The sequence below is a fragment of the Haliotis rubra genome, unplaced genomic scaffold (genome assembly GCF_003918875.1).
Source record: "Haliotis rubra isolate DU_JTF1 unplaced genomic scaffold, ASM391887v1 Scf187, whole genome shotgun sequence".
Classification (NCBI taxonomy): domain Eukaryota; kingdom Metazoa; phylum Mollusca; class Gastropoda; order Lepetellida; family Haliotidae; genus Haliotis; species Haliotis rubra.
In genome coordinates this window covers 135,726-152,785 of record NW_025765858.1, presented here as the reverse complement: position 1 = coordinate 152,785, position 17,060 = coordinate 135,726, and the positions used below count along the sequence as shown (strand labels likewise).

Genomic DNA, 17,060 nt, shown 5'->3' with positions numbered 1-17,060 from the left:
ATTTATCCTAGTAAATGAACGTAGGAACATTGTTTCTCAAATTTACTACAATTTACCCTAGTAAATGAACGTAGGAACATTGTTTCCCAAATTTGCTACAATTTATCCTAGTAAATGAACGTAGGAACATTGTTTCCCAAATTTACTACAATTTACCCTAGTGAATGAACGTAGGAACATTGTTTCCCAAATTTACTACAATTTACTCTAGTAAATGAACGTTTCATCGGGAGGCCATTTGAACGTTTGAAATCTACGTATCATCTGACTCTCAGACTTGCACTCTGTGTATTTGAATATACTTATGGAAACAAATAAGGGAACACCATTTCATGGCAGTGTTCCTTTATTTATTCTCAGAGCTTCCTCACACCCTAGTAAATGAACGTTTCATCGGGAGGCCATGTGAACATTTGAAATCTACGTATCATCTAGGTCTCGGACTTGCACTCTGTGCATTTAAATATACGGAGGGAAACAAATAGGGGAACACCACTTCATGGCAGTGTTCCTTTATTTATTCTCAGATTTTCCTCACACAGCGCTCTTCAAAGCTGGTGATGAATACTGAAAAATATTAAAGGAACACTTTAATTTTCCTGTGTTCCTTTATTTGTCCTTTCAGTTATTTTAGCCAGCTACGTCCGGATTACAAAGGATTGTTCTCATAGCAAATTGATTGTCGGGTCTGTTATGTGAGTCCGTAATCCGTAATTGAGAGAGTCCGGATTATAAAGCAAGCTTTAGTGATAAATTAAGAAAAAATTTGCCGGGACTCAGAGAGTAGTCCGGATTAAGGAGAAAACCGGTTTACAAAGAGTCCGAATTTGACAGATTTCACTGTATATGCTTCATAGGTGTTAATCTGGCCATTGTTTTCGTGTGTTTTCTAACACGTGTAACAAACGTGAAGGCTGTGGATGTTGGACATGGATATCAATACCCTTGAAATCACGTATGACCAGTGTTAGGTCTGTCATATATTTTGTTAGAACAACTTATGTGACTTCCCATCCTCGCTACAAACCAATCAGACTTTACCAATCGCAATATAACTGAAGGAATTAACATCAAACGATACCGACTACTGATTAATAGAGATAAAGGCTACTTTATCCCCACTGCATACGATGAGCTCATCAATCAACCCTAGCCTCTTGTATAAACATTACTGGCTTCTACTGGCTTCTATATGTATCCCCGTTGTCCTCTGCTACCCTTTATTCACTATCATCACATTGTTAATCTTGTATACATTCTATGATCTGTGTATCATTGGCTTCCACTGGCCTCTATGTTTATCCCTGTAATCCTCTGTTATCCCTTTATTTGTTATCATCACATTATTATTCCGCCTTGCCTTGTTAATTAGTCTTGTTGTATATATATCACCTGTTCTCTCCCTGTACCATTCTCACTTGAAAACGATACAAGAACCTGTATCGAAACGTCGTTCTCTAGAATAAAAGAAGTTGTCATCCATATATACTTGTTCTATCTGACTTTCAACTTCTAAAAATGCCACTCAAAGAAGTCATATATTTCGTACACGCGTAAATGGTTGGTAATGGGAAAATGGAGTGTTACTTACATCTTAATTTAAATGGTTCCATAATATAATTGTAACATTGTCCATAATGTATTGAGATCATTAGAAGCACAATCGAAGTGATACCCATGACTGGGGACCACCATGATCGATTACGCTATCGCCACGAAATCGATCAACTTCCTACACGCAGCACTGAGCGCCACGTTAGCACTCTTGCGAGAGTAAATAAAAAGTGATTCGTTGTTTCACACAATCCTATTCCATTGTCTCTGGTTCCAGCGCAGGTCCCCTTGTGCCCATCGTACACATTTATTTACCTATATCACAATCGCCGGGCAGGAAAATGGGCAGCGCGCACGCGATTTCGTTATCCTCGTTGTGCTCCTAAAATCGTTGGTGTACAGAATGAACAATAAAAGGGAGAGGACACAACCTTGTGGGGCGCCAGTGCTGATAGGAGTGACCTCGGAATGCACGTTTTTGACTTTAACACATTGGGTTCTAGGGAAAGGTATCTCGAGATCCACCTGATGATAGAAGTGTTCACGGAGAGGTCGAGGAATTTCTGAACGAATAGATTCTGCTGTATTGTGTTGAATGCAGAGGAGAAGCCGACGAATAAGATGCGAGAGTAGGAGCGTGGTTTCTCAAGGTGTTCGTAGACTCTGTGTATGAGACTGATTGTGGCGTCCTCTACTCCACGCCGTGCCTGGTAGGCAAACTAGACACGCAGGTATATAGACAGGGTTGAATACAGACCTTACACTAATTCATTGCGCACGAACGCAACATTTGGTGAACTGTCGCCAAAAAACAGCACCTTGAAATAAACTTGGGAGAAATCGCAAGGAGAAAAAGCTGTGAGCATGTTGCACGTGTAAGTACGGGTACTAAAGCTTCATACCGCTGGGTATGAACGTCTGACAGTCCTGTTGCGAAATCACTCTAAGCTGTTCCGTATATGCGACCCTCAAGATGGCAAGACTGAATGAAGACGGTAGAAACAGAGCCATTGGACGTCTGGAAGCTGGAGAAAGTCAGTCATCAGTAGCCAGTAGTGAGGCAGAGTACCATCTCCCGTCTGTGGCAGCGCTACAGGCTCCACAACTCTACAAGAGATCGACCGAGAACTGGTAGACCAAGGGTCACAACTCCGACGCAGGACCGCTTCGTCCGGGTGTTGCATCTGCTCAACCGGACAATCAGTGCAGCATACACAGACACAGTTCCTGGTCTTCGTAGAGTATCAGCGCAACCCATCAGAAATCGCCTACGACAGCATGGGATACGACCAATGCGACCATATACAGCGCTTGCGCTGCGGCATCATCATCGTCGTGCACGTCTGTAATGGAGCAGAAACGTTCTACCATGGACCCCTGTACTGGAGGAGGATCTGGTTTAGTTATGAGTCGCGGTTCTTGCTTTATCGCCATGATGGTAGGATGCTGGTCTACAGACGGAGAAATGAACGCTACACTCGACACTGTATTCGTGAAGTCGATAGATACGACGGTGACGGTGTCATGATGTGGGCATGCATATCATTGAATGGTAGGACAGATCTGGTGCACGTGCAGAGAACTTTAACTGCTGTACGCTACCGTGATGAAATCCTCCAACGTCACCTTATTCCCGCCATTTACGCCAGGAGGAGATTTTCCAGCAAGACAACGCCAGAGCGCATACTGCACGTGTTACCGTGGATTATCTTGTCAACAACAATGTTAATGTGCTGCCATGGTCATCCAAATTGCCGGATCTCTACCCCATTGAACATTGCTAGATCTGGGATCTGGGATCTGCTAGACGCCGAAAGCCTCAACCACAGACGCTACAACAGCTGAGCCATGCATTGCAGGATGATTGGAGAAGGATTCCATAACTCCAGATTCGACGACTCATTCAGTCCATGCCCAGACGGTGCAGAGCAGTGATCGATGCTCGTGGTGGTCACACCAGGTACTGCTTTTGTCATAGTGCCGTCACAGACACAGAGCATTAAATGACTGTGTGTAGTGGTGGAAACATGTGCCTACAGTCCGTTTGAGTCAGAAACGGACCGATGAATTGCAAATGTTATCATTGTACAAATTTGCCACATAAATATTAATAGTACACATGTTTATCATTTACTAATACCCAACAGCTTTCTCATATTTGAAAATTTTCCGGATTCCACAAAAAAAGTTGTTTAAGAAACTATCATCATTTTGCCAAGTTTCAGTCGTGATTTTGTAAAGGGATTCCTTAACCAAAACCTCTATGTCACGTAATCTAAAAGTTGTGTTTGATCTGGCAACATCTCCTTTGACAATAACCCATATCATTTCAATGGGGTTAAGGTCACAGTGATAGGGTGGAAGTCGCAGAATATCGTGACCCTTACTTTTTATGAAACTGTCAACTTTGTAGAAAGGTTCACCTTTGTGGGTTTTTATGATATCATATAGCTGAGGCTTCGTTGCCTTTGAAGGCCGTGCGATCTGAAATTTGTCGAGCCATGATATCATATCACCTTTTCGACTGTTCGATGTCGGGGCTTTACTGTCGGGGTCCTGCACGCTGTAGTATGGGGCATTGTCCATTACGACAAAAGACTTCTCTGGTAGTGCTGGTACCAACTTGTTTTTAACCAAATCGAGGAAAACCGCACCATTCATCTCGGAATGGTAGTCTCTGTTATCTGTGGACTTTGCCCTGAATACCAAGTCGCAGCCTGGGAGAAAGCCTTTGCTGGAGCAACCAGCATGGAGAATGATTAGTCTTTCTTCTTTCCCTAGAGGCAGCTTTCTACGTGACCCCTTATCACCCCCATCGGGTACCCACTGACTGCTGGCAGTGTGCGAGGCATTGACACAGGTCTCGTCCAAGTACACTGGCTCAAACCCTTCCTCGCGCTTCTTCTTTATAACCCTGAGAAAATTATTTCTCAAGCGAACGATATCAGGGAGTTCACAGAGTACTGACCTATTCTCCCACGAAATTTTCTTATAACGAGTGTAAGAGTCGCCAGAGTGTGTACTTTGATACTCTGAGGTTGTGTTCTTGCTTCAAATGCCTTTTTAAAATTTTCAGCGACATGTATTTGTTTTCAGAATAGAGCTTGTTGATAGACTGCCTTACAAGGTTCTTTTGAAGGTTGTCCAAATGTTTTAATTTGTGTGATTTTGACACGACCCCTACCTGCTTCGCATCACCCTCACAATGTTTGTGTTCCAGAACATTTGTCAGTACCCTTGCTGCCCGCTTACGGAATTTATTAATGACATAAAATGGTTTGCCCCTTTCGGCTTCAGCACGGAAAAAATCGTACACTTTAATCATCGACTGTTTCACGTCAGCATTCAACTTCATTTTTCATCAGGCATGTGTATCCCGTGCACGACGAGATAGTGGCTGTTCCGTTTCTGCAGTTTCACCCCGCCGCGACAGATAACAACTTTTGCGTTTTCAATGATGATAGTTTCTTAAACAACTTTTTTGGAGGAGGAGAAAATTTTCAAATATAAGAAAGCTGTTGGGTATTAGTAAATGATAAACATGTGTACTATTTATATTTCTGTGGCAATTTTGTACAATGATAAAATTTGCAATTCATCGGTCCGTTTCTGACTCAAACGGACTGTAACCCTGTGTAAAATTTTGTTGTTGTACATTCTTTATTTATTGTGTAATCCGATTTTATAAAACACGTAACTGTTAAGTGATATTTTGGTTATGCGTTTCTTTTTTTGGCCAGTGTATATTATTGTTATGCATAAGAGTGAGTAAGTTAAGTTTTATGCCACTTTTAGCAATATTCCAGCAATATCACGGCGGGGACACCAGAAATGGGCTTTACACATTGTACCCATTCGGGGAATCGAACCCAAGTCTTCAGCGTGACGAGGGAACGCCTTAACCACTGGACTACCCTATCGCCCCGTTTTGCATAAGAATAGTAATTAGATGCAAATTGTTATTTAGACGCCTGGGTCAACAACTGTGCTTAACTAACGGCTTATATAATTATATAATATTCAGAGACACTTGCTTAATAAAGGGATTCTGCACTACAGTTGGCTTTGGTGTAACGGAACATTAAATGATTCAGGGACTTTAAAGGAGTGTAACAGAAGTGCATGAATCATATTCTCAATGGCCAGAATGGAAGATTTTTTTATTTTATTTTATCTTATTTATTTATTTATTTAATTCTTGGGGTCTTCGCAAGGTCTTCATTTTTGTCTTTGCTCTGGAGCATGCTGAAGCCATTCGTTCATTGTCCAGTAAAGTCTTATAGTGTAGCAGCTTCTCGCTTTCCCATGAAATTCCAACAGAGTGGACAAGAATACAGTCCTCTTCGTCAGACACCACAGGCGATGTCAATTCTGGGGTTAGGACTGCAGCCACCTTCTGTTTTCTTTTCTCAGTCCAGTTGATAGTACTAGATTCATCGGGCGCTGTTGGAGTTTCTGCAGGAAAAATACAATTTATGCATTCTGAAAGTTATGTCCAACATTTATTCTTAAGAGCAGCACTTGGTCTAATTAGATAATTTTAATACAGTTATGTTGTGGTGTGATAATATGTAGCGCATCATGTCAGTTAAATGACTAAGGTTGTTTCAAACTCTGGTGTCAGGAAGTGTATAAACCGGTACAAATGGTATTATATAGTCCAGTTTCAGGAACTTACAGATCGGATTGTTTTGTCTCTTTTAGCATCTCCAGTGTGATTTTCGTTCTTTCCTGTAATTTGCCATGTCGGTGGTCCCTCTTGCTCTTCCAGGTTCCCCTAAAGGCATCTATTAAGACAAGCAACTGCGTTCATTTTGATTTTTCCAATAATATATTATTACAATCCGACAACCCTTATTTTGATTATTATCATATTCACCATATATTAAACCAAGTAATAAGTAATTGTGTTATATGCATTACTGTGAGGGTATCAGAAGTTTTCTATTAACATGGTCAACATGATTAAGTAGAAATTATGCACTACACAAAGATTTGGTATGCTATGTCAATTCTACTAGATATTACTAATTGACAGAATGAAATAATTAAGATGCTAGATTAACCCAACTGTGAACAAAAAACGAGTTGATGACAATTTTAATTTTGGTTTGCATTTATGTGTAAAATGGCGGAGGCAATGACATTCGTAATCTTATAAAACCCAACATATATATTATTATCATGTCGAGCAATAATAAAAGTTGGAGAAAGTTATTTTAGCTGAAATAAGTCCGTTTTAATGGATTTTCAAGGGACTCCACGAACTTTTCCATGATTCTTCTCGCATCAGTTTAAAACATAAAGAGACACACATTTGGATTATGAACATATGTCGATTGATAATATTTTCCACCTAATTATCATGAACTACTTATTTCATCAATATTTGTTTCTTTGCTGCATATTACTATTTCAGACGCAACAAACAGGTATATTTTAATGGGGAACACGGAAAGCGTACTTGTCTTATGGTTATATCTTATGGTATCAACAATAATGTTGTTTTTTACAGATTTCACACCAAAATGCAATGTCCACATTAATAACCGTGAGGGAAATCGAAATGCGAGCGAACCGTTACTGTTAAATAACGTTGCTACCGAAAACGTTTAATTCGATGCAAACTGACTGCTATGATAATTTCATCTGAAACCAACCTGACAAGGGCGGGGTACTGCTAATTTCTCTGCCCTGGGTTTCCGTTGGGATCGCTCAAGTTTCCGGATCCTCAGTTCCAAAGCTTCGATTGTGAAGTATGTTGCCATGTCTCAAGAAGAATTGTATAGAGACTGCCATTTCTACTACCTTACTCTCATAGACCTTACTTCAAAACAACAATTACGAAGTTTTTCCAATCTCACGTACAAGCACGTTTGAACAAAGATGGCGGCATTTCAAACAAAGATTTATGGGTGCTCAATTATGTTTTTTAAATTCTATTGTAAACATGCCAATAGTCTGCTTACCCTTCACAGTTTTAGAAAAAACACTGATAACTGCAATATGTGTTTATGTAAATTGTTTGTTTTTACAATGACCATCACATCCCGCGGGCCTTATTCATTCCGAATCAAGCGCTTCCGGTTACGTGGTCTGGCTGCCAGGGGGGCAGCACCTGCTCCATCGACCCGGACGGACACAGGGACTGGGCAGCTGTCTACCTTGGGAGAATTTCTTCAACCTAATCAATGAAACAATAAGAACGGTGGATGTAGTTCTAGTCTGATTGTAATAAAGAATTGCAGCAGTGTAAGCTTTTTCAGATTTTCTGATGCGTCGATGGTATGATGACCGATCCAATTTGATCCTATTTCTGTGTTTTTTACCTCGATATTTAATCATGTCGTGAAACAACGTGATGTCTGATGACCTGTTGTATTAAAACGCATTTGATGTATTGGAATCCGTAAAGTAAACCATCCCCACTTTGCCATTGCAAGATTTACTTGCAATAAATAGGTATTTAGGTATACACACTTTTTAACTTTAGTACACAGCAAATGCTGTATTTCTTATGCAACAATGAAGTTCCGTTCATATCCTCAAAACAGCGTCGACCCCTAAGTGTTTTAGGCAATTAAAATTGAATGCAATACAGCGATCACTACTCCATTTCTGTAACCCTTGTTTGGTGATATAGACCTACACCTGTTTATTTGTCATCATTCAATTCATGGTCAAATTAATGAATTTATAACAGGTATAATTAGTGGTAACATCACTCAGATTACCCGACATAGATTCCCATTGAGCATTTCTCATGTCTACACTAAATATTCAACATTATAAATTAAGGTCTTATGTACCACATGTTATGTAATAAATGCATGGAGGTGCAGCAAAAGGAATTATCAACTGAGTTATAAAACTAAACACAGATGAAAGGATTAAACGATAGCACGCTAATGGATTTATTACGTTTATCTTGCCCAACGGATATGTCAAAAGGTAGGGTTTATGTTTGTAGAGTTACTAACCTATACTGAATACACCCACATTCTGTCGTGTAAACACAACGACCTTCCTTCAAGGATTAATCGACAATACGTTGATCGCTCATGGGTTTTTTTAAAAAGAATTCTGGACATTATGTAAATATTTGTCAAGTGTGTTATCTGAGGTGAACATACACCAATGTGAAAAAAACTGAAACAAAATCACGTGACACGAAACAGTTTTTTGTCAGCTGCAGATGAATGGCATATCGTTCCTTATGTGGATATTGATGGATACATTCCTCGAACAAGATAAGGGAGCAGGCCAAAAGGGCCAAAATTGGAAATGTCAAAAGGGCCAAAGGAAAGTCAAAAGGGCCAAAGGAAAGTCAAAAGGGCCATAGATTTAAGTCAAAAGGGCCAAACTTTTAGAAAAAAGTAAGATTACAAGAAATTCACTACATGTTGTTGCAGTAGTTCTAATCCTAAACATCCTAAACGTATCAGAGTGCCTCAGTGTTGTTTATTTTAAAAATCTCAGAGTGGTTAATTGTTTAGGCCTACCTTTAGAATACAGCACCACAAACTTTAAAAATACGTCATAATACCCTTTTACGTAATGTAATGTGATTTTGTTCGAAAGCACGTTCTCGATACAATGCCCTATGACGCCTGCATGGCAACACGGTTGTCTGGCTCAGCGAGTGCGTTTAAGCTCCGCTCACTGGTGTTTCATTTCTACGAGCTATGTCATTGCATAAGCCCAACGATGTTGAGAGTTTCCAGTAGTTGTATACCGGCGGATGCGCAATATTTTGCAAGCACCAGTTTGAAATATTTTTCTTTTTTCACTAATACGCTCATATTTATTTGTATTGCGGGCTGCTGAGGTGTTATGTTTTGTGTATTTTGTATTTTGTAATTTTTTAAATTTACATATATATTTTTGTCATTCAGTAATTTGCACCATTACATAGAAAAGTGTTTTATTAGTATTTTTTCGAAGCGGTAATAATGCATTACACTAGACACGTCAGTCGTGTTTGTGCCGGTTCGGTCAATGCATTCTATTTATTAGGATTAATTCAAGGGATTGGGGTTAGGGTTAGGGCTAGGCTTAGGGTTAGGGTCCTAATGCAATATAGTAGGTACATGTCCGGTGGTTCGGTCAATGCATTCTATTTATTAGGATTATTTCAAGGGGTTAGGGTTAGGGTTAGGGCTGAGGGAGGGTTTAGGGGTTAGGGTTAGGGACCTAATCCAATATAGCAGGTACATGTCCGGTGTAATACGTGAGTACCATTTGTTGTTTTTCTTTTTTGCATTTTAATACTTTTTTTCCACACAAAAACGGGAAACCAAAAACGTCGAAAGTACATTATGAAATGGGTTAATGTAGAAATTTTGGGCTAATGGCAATTGGCCTGGAATTTGCACTCAAGCCTATTTCACACGCAACATAAATTTTGTTCAGTAATGATTCGAAGGCTAACTCACCCTCGTGCCGTCACTGCACATGCTCATGTCTCCCTCGTTCCTTAGTGCGATCCACATTATCCTTACAGTGTTCCCTACATCACTTTTCTGTCACAAAATCACCGATTTATATAAAAGCGCGTCATTCATGCATGCACCGTGAAATCTACGTCTGACGCCTGACGTCAACAACCCTTTTCAGTTTGAGGCATATCGGCTCATTCCACGCCACACGTTAATTTGTAGATTACGGAATGGGACGAGGGACATCGGTGTGCGAAAATGGCATCGGACACCATTCGGCAATTGTCCGTGAAGAATCCGTTCAAATCACGCGATGACTCGATAAAAGTCTCACCCTGTAGCATTCGCGGTAATTGTCCGTGACCTACGGCAGAGATCGTCCTCACGAGACTCTTTCCGTTTCATTTCCTGTTTTGACGTCAGTCAGGAATGACAGCAAAAATAAAATTTTGCGGAAACCTAATGGATGCAACAATGTAGGACGTAGCTCAGTATCGGTGCTAGCATGTCGAAACTAACAAAATGTTTCCGTCAGGAAGGTCGCGAGTTTCCATTTAGCGTCCGAAACATTCATCACAAACTTGGTTGCGTTGTTCTAAATGACTGGGTAATGTAGGACCTACGAAACTGACAAGATGGGTTTCAGCTTAGATGAAATGGAAGTTGTGGTGCTGTTCCATTCTAAATTTATTGTTACACTTTGCTGGTTTTAGTGTACATTTGTGATATACTAGTTATTTTACTGTCTTTCGCAGACAGGTAAGTGTATAAGTTAGTTTTTTATATAATGCACACATTTACAAATTTAAATTTACGAGGTAAGTTTCAGCGACTGGAAACTACCGGAAATCAACAAAGTTAGTTCCAGAGATGGAAATTTACAGTAAAGTATCATTGGTAGTTTCCATTGCATAAAGCAGCTGGAAACCATCATTGATGGGAACGTGAATGAAACAAACGTAGAGGAAATTACTCCATATATACCAGTATATACAGTATATATTCAGAAACCTGCATTAACCTACGCTAAACTGTCTATGTATTCCATGTATATAAGTTCCAGTTTAGCGATCTCAGTGTTTCTGTACACCAGAATTCAAATAAAGATACTGTCACATGAAAGATTAATTTCAGGAGCAGTTAAACCTAATTATGGAAACATAAGATTCTACTTTGTCTCCTTTACGTTTTGTTAGGTACACTCACGGATGCCGTAAACTTATAAATTATTGAAGAACACCGGGTAAGGCTCCATAAGGTTTCGGTTACCCATTGGCTTTCCGTTTGTAATTTTTCTCAAAGTGATACATACTAATACAACTAACTGGGAATGTTATGCACATTACACATAACTGTACTGAAAAGGACAATAGTTTCGTAAATGTTCAATAAAGAACATAATACAGGCCACAACAAATTATACAGTAGACTTATAGACATAAAATATATTTAAGTTTAACTTCATCTGCCAGTGGTGAAAAATGTCAATGAACGTTTGTTTTGCCTTTTAATTATAGCATTATCATTATTGATCCATTATCATATTTTAAGCACTTTGGAACCTCATACATTTATAAAATGGCTTTCTAGATATGTCATAGAGTACCTAAAATGTAAGGGAATCATATTTCACACACATTTGCCCTAAGTGTGACTTAGTACATGTTGTTTGTGGAATGATTTTGTTGAATGCTACAAGAAAAATGAAAACAAAATACAGATATCAAACTTTAAAACAACTAACGGTATAAAAAAACTAATGGGCTATATTACCTTGTTCGAGAAAAGTATCCATCAGTATCCACATAATGGAACGATATGCCATTCATCGGCAGCTGCCCAAAAAATTGTTCTATGTCACGTGACCGGGTTTCATTAGACACCAAAGATTATACACCTGACAAGTTTTTACATAATGTCCACAATTCTTTAAAAAAATCAAATAGTGTCGGTTAATCCTCGAAGGAAGGTCGCTGTGTTTACACGACAGAATGTGGGTATATTCGGTGATGTCTTACTTGGAAGTAGACCTTTGTTATTACAGTGAAAATCCTTTGATATTGGAGGGCTGACGGTGCATGTTGTTTTAAGGGATTAACTTTCTGAACTACCTAGCGAAATAGGTGACACGAACTCACCCCTTGTTCACTTACATAATGAAAATCAATGAAATTGAACTCACTTAGCTTGTTTTGACAATCATTGATTGTCATTAATTGATATGAGTAAGCACCAACTCATCAATTTTGGTACATAATATGCTGGCCATACTTTCAAATTCATCACTTTTATTAAGGCAAAACAGCAGTTACATGTGTAAAGTAAAAGTTCATTCCGACTTCACGAGGTGGAAGATATCTATGTATGGATGGTACACTTTAGAGAAATGCTACACATTGGTTGTCCTGGGTATGTTGTAGAGTCTCAGCTGTTTCCACTGTCGATGATATAGTCACCAAACATCCTGACATACGTAACCACGAACGTGTCAACAAGATATAAAGGTGTGACAATATATCCGCTGTGACAATAAATACAACATATAACATAAATATATTTTATGCCACTGATGATTTGTCTGCAGGCGGAATAAGTGTACTTGCGTTCGCAGACGCAGTTTCATACTTAATGACACTGAAGTGTAGACCGTATGTGAACTATGTACATGTATTATGAATTTTTTTTATCATTATGATGATTAAAATAATTTGTGCTAAGATGTCCCTTTAATGAATTTTATTGTTGACATATGATGAATAAGTAAAATATTCTTTAAAATCTGGTATTTTCTACGAATATCACTTCGTTGTACAATTTATTTTGTTTTCAACTTGGGAATTTAGTGTTACCTGCATGCCTGTCATCCATTGTCCTCCAAATGCGTTCAACCTGACAATCCCCGTGTGCCTTATGGTTGTTAGAAACATCACAAATGTCTACTTCGCGGTAATAAACCTCTTCAGTATACGTTAGTAACTCTACAAACATAAACCCTACCTTTTGACGGGCCCTTTTGACAAAGACGTCGTGCAAGATAAAGGTAATAAATCCAGCGTTTTATCGGTTAATCCTTTCATCTGTGTTTGGTTTTTTAACTCAGCTGATAATTCCTTTTGCTGCACCTCCATACATATATTACATAACATGTGGTACATAAGACCTTAATTTATAATGTTGAATATTTAGTGTAGACATGAGAAATGCTAAATGGGAATCTCTGTCGGGTAATCTGATTGATGTTACCACTAATTATACCTGTTATAAATTCACTAAATGACCATCAAGTGAATGATGACAAAAGAACGGGTGTAGGTTTATATCACCAAACACGGTTACAGCAAGGGAGTAGTAATCGTTGTATTGCATGCAATTTTAATTGCCTACACAATCTTAGGAAACTAAGCTGTGTGGTTTTAAAATAATAAGTCATCAAACATCACATTGTTTCTTGATATGATTAAATATCGAGGTAAAAAACACAGAAATAGGATCAAATTGTATCGGTCATATACGATCAACGCATCGGAAAATCTGAAGAAAGCTTACACTGCTGGAGTACTTTAATACAGGAAATACATCCACCATTCTTATCGTTTCATTGTTTAGGTTGAAGAAATTCTGCCAAGGTTGACAGCCGCCCAGTCCCTGGGTCCGTCCCGGTCGAGGTAGCAGGTGCTGCCCACCTGGCAGTCAGACCACGTACTAAAATTGTTGTCCCGAAACCGGAAGCGCTTGATTTGGAATGAATGAGGCAATGCGAGATGTGACGGACATTGTAAAAACAAAACAAATTACATAAACACATATTGCAGTTATCAGTGTTTTTCTAAACTTGTGAAGGGTGAGCAGACTATTGGCATGTTTACCATAGAATTCAAAAAAAATATAATTGAGTACCCATAAGTCGTTGTTTGAAATGCCGCCATCTTTGTTCAAACGTACACGCGCGAGATTGGAAAAAACTTCGTTGTTGTTTCGAAGTAAGTCTATGAGAGTAAGGTAGTGGAAATGGCAGTCTGTATAGTTGCTTTAGTTTTCTTGACACATGGCAACATACTTCACAATCGAAGCTTTGGAAACAAGGATCCGGGAACTTGAGCGATCTCAACGGAAACCCAGGACAGAGAAATTAGCAGTACCCCGCCCTTGTCAGGTTGGTTTCAGATGAAATGCATTATGTTCTTCTTATCAAAGCAGTCAGTTTGCATCGAATTAAACGTTTTCGGTAAGAACCTTTATCTTACAGTAACGATGCGCTCGCATTTCGATTTCACTCACGGTTATTCATGTGGACATTGCATTTTGGTGTGAAATCTGTTAGTGTTAAAAAACAACATTATTGTTGATACCAGCTGAACATTCCGTTAAAATATAACCATAAGACAAGTATATATACGGATGAATGGCAAGGTTGGGGAGCAAGCTCTGGGTATTTATAGACTTATACCAGAGCTACACCGAGAAGCTGCCCTCCTGCAGATCCAGACACGCCTAATCTTGGAGAGGAGACTCAGGTCTTACCTAAGGAAAGCTGCAACAGCACGTCAGGAAGAGATCTTTGCCGTCTGGAGAATGTACAAACGAACAGACCTGACACTCAGCCAGCTGCTCTCCAGGTGTGCCATGATCCACGGACCAGTCATCCAATGAAAACGTGATGCAGAACGTGATGAACTGTTATTGATGCGATAAACTGATCGTGTTAAATAAAAAACAAACAAAACTAGTAGTGTTTTGGTGTTTTTTTAATAATGTGGTTCCGTTTTCGCCAGAGAAAATTGGTTCCGTTTTCGACAGAGTGATTCCGTTTTCGCCAATTGGTTTTTTGGTACCGTTTTGACGCGGTTCCGTTTTAGCCTGCACCCGTTTATATAAGCCACTTGGCTTGTTCGCCTTTTCAGGTTATTGGCGGAATAAAAATATATTGAAAAAAATTGTTATATGCAGCAAGGCAACAGATATAGATGAAACAAGTAGTTCATGATATTTCGGTGGAAAATATTACCAATCGACAGATGTTCATAATCCAAATGTGTGCATTTTTTTGTTTTAGGCTATTGTGAGAAGAACATGGAAAAGTTCGTGGAGTCCCTTGAAAATCCATTAAAAGTTACTTATTTATAAGGTAAAATAACTTACCCCAAGTTTTATTATTGCTCGGCATCATAATCAATATATATGATGGGTTTTATAACATTAGAGACCTCATTAATGCAAACTAAAATTAAAATTGCCATCAACTCGTTTCTTGTTCACAATTGGGTAAATCTAGCATTAATAGAATTGACATAGCATACCATTATGTAGTGCATAATTGCTGTATAATCATGTCGATCATGTTAATAGAAAACTTCTCACACCCTCGCAGTAATGCATATACCACTATTACTTGGTTTGATACGTGGTGAATATGATAATAATCAAAATAATGAATGTTTGTCGGATTGTAATAATCTATTATTGGACGAATGAAACTCATTTGCTTTTCTTAATAGAAACCTTTTGGATAATCTGGAGGATCAAGATGGACGATCGACGTCGGCAGATTCGAGGAAAGGAAGAAAAACACAGGGAAGATGCTAAAAGAAACAAAAGAATCCGATCTGTAAGCTCCTGAAACTGGATTATATAATATCATTTGTACCGGTTTATAGACTTCCTGACACCAGTTTTAAACATCCTAAGTCGCTTAACTGACATGATGTGCTTCATATTATCACATCGCTATATACCTGTAATAGAATAACTTTCCTTCTCTCATGTCATTACCCATCACCGTAATGTGCCATGTGTATTGCTGCAGATGTGAGTTTTACATCCACTGCATTTATTCTCATTTAAAGAGGGAATCCACAGTTTTACCCTTATTTACACATTGCATCCCATAAATGCTTATTACAATGTACACAAAGAGTCGAAGCCATTATTTTCTATATCATTCCCCCACGGATAATGGGGAACTTTCTCATTTTTCTAACTTTATCAATAATTGTTTTGCTTTCATCCTTCAACAGTTTGTTGAAATTACCTGAATCTCAAGATGCCTACTATTAAGTTCATGCGACAAACATATTCTCAAAGGTATCCAATGTAACAAAAAGTAAGATTATAGTTTTCTCTATTCATGTAAACATACCATTGCATGTTCATAAATGCATCCAGGTGATAATGATGAATTAACCCCAATTTTCTGTTTCAGTTTTACTTGTGAAAATATTTGATGAGTGTTGACATAGACTTGTATCGTCAGAGAATTGGGGTGTTTCATGGTAAAATCTATAGTTCTTCAAAGGGCAAGATTGATCTTAATACATATTACGTTGTATTATTTTTCTTTACCCTGGGTCTCAGGGGTATACAGTTGTTTCTTATGTTGTTGATTTGCTGTGGGGATGTCCATCCAAACCCTGGACCCATTATACCAAACAATAGATCTAATTTAAATATAGTCCATATACATGTGCGTAGCTTAAGGGATAAAATTGACATCATTAATTTTGAACTTAAAGATTATGATATCATCTGCATAACAGAAACATGGCTACATCCTGATATCTTAGATACTGATATTATGATAACTGGATTTCATAAACCTTTCAGACAAGATAGCTGGTGTCCCCCAAGGATCTGTGCTTGTTATTTCTTGTGTATATAAATGATCTTGTTGAAAATATAGATTGCCATATAAGACTCTTTGCTGATGACACTTCACTTAATGTTATAATAGAAGATCCTACCGATGATGCTATATAATAATAAAGATTTAGAAAGGATTTCTCAATGGGCAGTGCGGTGGCAAGTTAAATTCAATCCTTCTAAGACTGAAAGTATACAGTTTAGTAAAAGACGTTCCATAGTGATTAGTCCGAGATTATGTATGCAAAATATTCCTATAAACGAAGTTTCCGAGCACAAACATCTAGGCCTCTGGTTTCAAAAAGACGCAAATTGGACTGCACAGATAAATTCTCTATTTGATAAAGTTTCACCAATGATAAATTGTTTAAGGAGTTACAAATATCGATTATCAATAAAAACACTATATGTTATGTATAAATCCTTTATTCT

The 17,060-nt window shown here is 38.4% G+C and overlaps 1 long non-coding RNA gene across 1 annotated transcript; it reads right to left on the bottom strand.

Moving 5' to 3' along the window:
- Nucleotides 1-469: 469 nt before the first annotated feature.
- Nucleotides 470-17,047, bottom strand: LOC124274016. Its single transcript, XR_006897812.1, has 3 exons — nucleotides 17,033-17,047; nucleotides 9,179-9,184; nucleotides 470-849 (listed from the first exon to the last, which is right to left on the bottom strand). It is a non-coding gene; the product is annotated as an uncharacterized LOC124274016 (long non-coding RNA).
- Between the last annotated feature and the right edge of the window lie 13 nt (nucleotides 17,048-17,060).